General features: G+C 46.1%; 1 protein-coding gene across 3 annotated transcripts in view; it reads right to left on the reverse strand.

Annotated features, from left to right (window-relative positions):
• Nucleotides 1-4296, reverse strand: part of LOC121433907 (type-1A angiotensin II receptor) — a 48955-nt gene extending 44659 nt beyond the window's left edge. For 2 of the 3 annotated variants that reach the window (XM_041632576.1, XM_041632575.1), the window contains exon 1: nt 4165-4296. The gene's annotated coding sequence lies outside the window, so the exon portion shown is untranslated. The remainder of the gene's footprint in view (nt 1-4164) is intronic. The other variant, XM_041632577.1, reaches the window with a different exon arrangement.
• Nucleotides 4297-6000: the final 1704 nt, after the last annotated feature.

Here is a 6000-nt window from a genome sequence, read left to right on the forward strand (position 1 = left end):
GGGAGACTGGATGACATCTGGGGTGACAGGATGGCACCTGGGAAGACTGGACGGCACCTGGGGTGACTGGATGGCACCTGGGGTGAATGGATGGCACCTGGGGAGACTGGATGGCACCTGGGAAGACTGGACGGCATCTGGGGAGACTGGACGACATCTGGGGAGACTGGACGGCACCTGGGAAGACTGGACGGCATCTGGGGAGACTGGATGACATCTGGGGAGACTGGACGGCACCTGGGGAGACTGGACGGCATCTGGGGTGACTGGATGGCACCTGGGGTGAATGGATGCTTGTTTCGGGTTTGAAATGTGGTGAGTTTGAACTGGGGACAGAGCTTGACTGGCCTCAACACATTCAAAACCACTGATTTGAGGCTACCTTTCATCATCTTTGATTCCGTTTTTTTTTTTCATCCTTTTCACTCTTTCCTTGCCAGTAGTTCTTTAGATTGAAAACGATATTAGTGTCTATTCCCGACGAGACCAATGTTAAGCCTTTTTATTGTGGATGACAGGATGGAACACTAGATGGGTTGGAAAGGTAGCTCTGCTGTCACGCTTTCCCCCAGACACAAGGAATCATTTAATAAGGGGCTATGAGGGTGCACACACAAGATCCATAGTATTAAGCGACTCCTAGGGAGGAAAGGAAGGAGCTGTCTTTGTTGGAGAATTGCAGGAACTGAACAGTGCAGCCATGCCAGACACCCATCTCATCTGAACACCAAGACAGGAGGAGTGGCTTTTAAATGTCTTCTCTTTCTCAACATCCCTGCAACTAACTCTGCAGGGCAAAGACCGTTTTCACGCTTTGACGTGTCCTCAATGGCTGATGTCACCCTGCTCCATACAACTGCCTTTGCAAGAGCCTACTACAGCTGATTCAGATTTCACAGACAATCCTTCATTTTCCAAAGCAGTGTATGATCTTTGGTTCATATAAAATGAGCAAATATCTAAGCCACTCAGAGAGTGAATTAGCAAGTGGAGTGTCTCTTTATAGGCAAGTACGTAGTAACATGCATGTGTTTCCAATATTTTTCCTCTGAAGTTAAGACAAAGAGTTAAAGTCATTGGCCTGAGCCAAGACTTTTATCACTCGGTGAAGATCAAGGTGTCTTCTGTGTAAACAAAGTGAGTAAGAAACCAGTTGCTCTAAACCTAAGGACCGATAGTCATATGACTTAAAATTCATAACTCATCCAGAAGGCTGCCACTAGAAGCAGTGTGGACTCCCTGTTCACCTGTTTCCCAAAATTTTCAATGCCGCAAATGTAATTAAACATGAAACTCTTGAAAAGACTCTGGGGTATGGGAGTTGTAACCATAGCTAGCAGATTCTAGATTCTTGTCTCCACTTAAGACCTTTAGAGGAAGCGCAAAAACAAAACCTGAAGCAAGCACTTCTAAACGGACCTGTAAGAGTGAAGGAGAACAAAGCAATCACACCACATTCAAACCATACAACCAACTCTTTTCTATTAAAGAAATTTGAATCATAATTTTAGTTTTCATATGCAAAGGAACTTTTCTGAATATCTGCTATGAAAAAAAATTAAAGATCAGCAAATATTTCCTGGTAATAGAGCTGTACAAAACAGCAATACCGAGTTGTCATTTTTATGAATATCCTAAATATGTATTTTGCTTTGTATTCCCATCTGGTGTTAAAGTAATAACTCTCGCGAAACTTCTGGCAAATTTATACCCCTTTACATTTCTTTTCTGAGAGGAAAACACTATATTTTAGAGCTTTTAATAGGCTAATAACAGTCGCTCGCCAAATCATTTGTGCCTTACCTTCTGCCACTGAGTAAAACTGGTTAAAAGTAACTATAGCCATAAAATCATTTAAAAACTGATTGCTAGAACCTAATATTCAGGGAAAGGAAGGACCAGGCACAGTGATCAACAAAAGGCTAAGGGACAGGAGTCTGTTCTGGTCAGTAAAAGCATACAAATGGAACAGGAACTCCATCTCTGTCCCTATAACAGATTTGAAAGCAAAATACCGCAGCTCTCAGCTATCTGCTTGGGAAGGGCATCACAAGAGAGGCTCACGGCCATCATTGGAACTGTGCTTCAAAGTCCTTCGCAGCTAAGTACTTCACTGGGGTTTGAAGTGAGTATAAGATTAAACTTTTGGTTCCTTGGAATAAGCAAAATTCGTTGCCACTGTTAATTAGTAACACAATATCCACAGTCATAAGGAGTAGCAGCCAAAGGCAGCAAAAATAAGCTCTAAGGTATCAGGGAACGTTCTTCCTCCAAACTAGACGGGAGAGGAAGCAGAACGGTTCATAGGTATGTCCTCACACTGACCCAAGTTAAGACAGAAGACACACTGGCGCTCAGTATGCCTGCCTCAGACACTGTGACGGTCGGACATTTTGTAAGCCTCAGAATGACAGGTCTTCCCCTGGGAGGAAACCCACTCTCCTGAGGTGGTGGGCACTGAGGTCGGCTTAACTAACACCAAGGAATAGCAGAACTAGAAGCCAAGGCCTTATCAAGGGGAAAATAAACCAACATCAACAACAAAAACATGAACAAACAAAACTCAAGAAATCCAGGAAGAGAAGGAGGAATTGAAAACCCAGTAAATATTAAGACCTTGCAACTTGAGGCCACTCCCTAAACCTCAGCATTATCTATTATGCATTACAGGAATTGTCACCTATGATTTGGGGATGGACCTATGGAGCTATTAGGAAACTTAATGTTTGTTCTGAGAAGACAAAAGGAAAGACAGACAGTTTTGGAGACTCTAAATCCAGGCTAACAGGGTAAACATTTTAGACTTTTGTCAGCAATCACCAAGAAGCAGAAAGAATCAAGGGTTTTTAGTAACTGGAGGAGTCCTTCTGGGCAGTGACCTGAGACTCAGACTTGTTAAACAAATAAAAACACTCTTAATACCATGCAGCTAATTTGGTGGGAGGACAAGGAGGGCATTAGCAAGAAAATTATTCTAGGTCACACCAGTGAAGTGATTGTCCAAGTAGGGCCGTTAGAAGGCAAACAAAATAGGTAGTGTTTGTTTGTGGTTGAACCAAGAAGATGAAACGCTAAAATAAGCCTCTTGTTGTTGCTTTTTTTTTTAATAGAATATTTTAAGGAGGGTTAATGCTTTTGCTAAGGGCAATAAATACAAGGCCCCGGAACCCCACGGTAGTAACTATCACAAAAGAAAAAAAATCACTTTGGTAGTGAAGTACCCTGAAGAAGACAATTACTGACTGAAGAGAACAGAAGTGGATAAGGATGCTTGACGCAGCCTTTTTTCCTGGAATGACACAGGAAATTAATGCAGTCAACTTTTAAACGTGACCTAAACTTTCCTGCGAAAAAAGTCTCCTGGGAATCAGTAGTGGGTTTTTATGCTTAGTGAGGACATTAGAAAACACGGGGACACCGGCAGCCAATTAACCTATACTTGACCAAAGAGAAGGAGGGGACAGACAGGACGGCTTGAGTTTTCTGGAGACCGCCACAGTTTGGGGTTGCAGAGGCCCTGGGCTAAAGGAACTGGGAACGAGATAGAGGAGTGGAGGGCCATGCTCTAGGTTCGGTACTGAACCACTGGAATCCCGCAGGCACTACAGGCCAAGTGGGCCTGCTAAGGTACAGCAACCTGCTTCTCCCCTCTCCAGAGTGAGAAATCAAAGAGCCTCTGGGAACACCAGCGGTGATGGAGTTTGGCCCACCTACTGACAATGACCCGCTGATAGGGGGTCACTGGCAAACAAAGTGGGGGACACTCTTTAACTCAAAGTAGCGCAACTTCTAATGACTGGCTTCGCAGTCACACAGGCCAGGGTTAAATTCAGGTCACAGTTAAAACACAACAGTTATTTAAAAGCACGGAGGAAAGTTGGTTTGCTTGCCTCCCATTTCTGTGGGTGTTTAGCCTGTACTCGAAAGAGTTTGGTCAAAACACTACGACTCTTTGGAGCACGCTGCAAGTGAGCGCAGTTTCCTCCCACCTGATCTGGAAAAGGGCGGCTAGCTCCAGTCTGCCCGCTGGCCGGGAAAGTGCTTGCTCTCCAGGATCCTCCGGGTCCTCCTCGCCCAGTACTCCCGGTTCAAACGCGGTGACAAGGAACCGGCCCCTCCCGCCCCTGATCACCGCGCAGGCGGGACGCCTCGCCTAGGACTCACCGCACTCGGGAGAGCACCAGAGCTGGAAAAGCCGCTGCGCTGGTATGGGCCTCCGTCACCCGAGCCACCCGTGGAGCAAGACTCACGCCGCCGCCTGTCCACTCCGGCCACACAGCATCACCCAGTCCCTCGCAGCTGCCTGGCGATCAGCAGCGAAGCACCTCTATATTTATAGCCTAGGGGGCGTTGCTGCTCCACAGGTTCCAACCCCTAGGCTCCGTTTTTGCACTCCTCCCTCTCCCCCGCCCCGCCCCAGACCCTCCGTCCAACCCTCTCCCTCTAGGGATTCTGATGGCTTCTTCTAAGCTAGGAGTCACTCCCTGGCTGTCACTTCCCAGATCCACGCTCAGCTGGTCCTGTGTTGAAGATAGAGGGATGTTGGGGTAAGGCCACATGAACTGACTCCGAGATAAATGCTCCACTTAGAAGAGGATGAGAGGGGGAAGCTTGAGAAACTATTAAGGATGAATTAGGGAACTCCCTTGTCTTTGCTGCGGCTAACTAAAAATTTGGCGCCCTTGTCATAGATCACAGATGGTATGGATTAACTTCAGAGTTGTAAAATGAAAGCCGATTAGCAGTTCCTCCCAGTTTACACGTGGCTCGCCCTGCACTTATTTAAAAATAAAAACAGACTGCCAAAAAAAAAAAGGAATAGCACAAAATATTTGAGAACAAAAATGAACTCAATTCTTTTCAAAAAAGAAAATACTTTCCCCAGTTCCTCGTGAAGCCAGAATGACTCCAATACCAAACGTAGGCAAAACATGGAAAGAAGACTTCAGACTAACGACGTCTGTGAATGGAAATGCAATTCCTCAATGAAGTGCTCGCAGTTCAAATCCAGTGAAAAGTAAAGATACTGAGATCAGGATGTGCTCTGCTTTGAGTTACCCCACACTGCAAAACAATGGCTTTTCGGACTGCAGCAGGTTCTGTTATACAAGCAGCCTTGACTCCATTTTGAGAAAAAAAATTCAGAAGAGTTCACACCTTGATGGACAAGTAAACACCATCTGTCTGACACCAACCAGAAGGCACAGACAGATTAACAACTTATTCCTCAAAGCAAAAAGGGGCCCACTATTTTTTTCTTTTTTTTTATTTAAATTTATTTATTTATTAAGGATTTCTGCCTCGTCCCCACAACCGCTTCCTATTTCCCTCCCCCTCCCCCCGATCAAGTCCCCCCCCCCTCATCTACTCGAAGAGCAATCAGGGTTCCCTGACCTGTGGGAAGCCCAAGGACTGCCCACCTCTATCCAGGTCTCGTAAGGTGAGCATCCAAACTGCCTAGGCTCCCACAAAGCCAGTACGTGCAGTAGGATCAAAAACCCACTGCAATTGTTCTTGAATTCTCAGTATTCCTCATTGTCCGCTATGTTCAGCTAGTCCGGATTTATCCCATGAAGCCATCAAAGTAAATGGGAGCTACAACCACACGCTGATGTTAAGATCAAACCAGGGGAAACAGGCAAGACAACACACTGGACTCACAAGGCTGGGGACCGGTGCAGCTCCCTCACCAGAACGGCATGAAGAGGAGACCTGGTGCTTCAGTGGTCAGAAGACCTTATCTTACCACCCTGTGTGCAGCAGAGAACTCCCAGCAGTCCTGCGGCTTTGGATGGGCTGTCCCTGCTGCTGTGGCTGTTCTACTCGAAGTGACATTGGTACCTTTGCCCACTTGTCTGTCTCAACCGGCCATGTAACTGTCTTCTGGGCTGAGTCTTGCACATGACCTCTCCAGCCTCTGCCGTTGACTAAGTGCAAACTTTGACTTGGTAGGAGCAGACCTCCAGCAGGAGTTACCTTATTACAACAGAAACTCTTTAG

Source organism: Microtus oregoni, unplaced genomic scaffold, assembly GCF_018167655.1.
Source record: "Microtus oregoni isolate MIOR12 unplaced genomic scaffold, Mior012 000042F_ref0000377, whole genome shotgun sequence".
Classification (NCBI taxonomy): Eukaryota; Metazoa; Chordata; class Mammalia; order Rodentia; family Cricetidae; genus Microtus; species Microtus oregoni.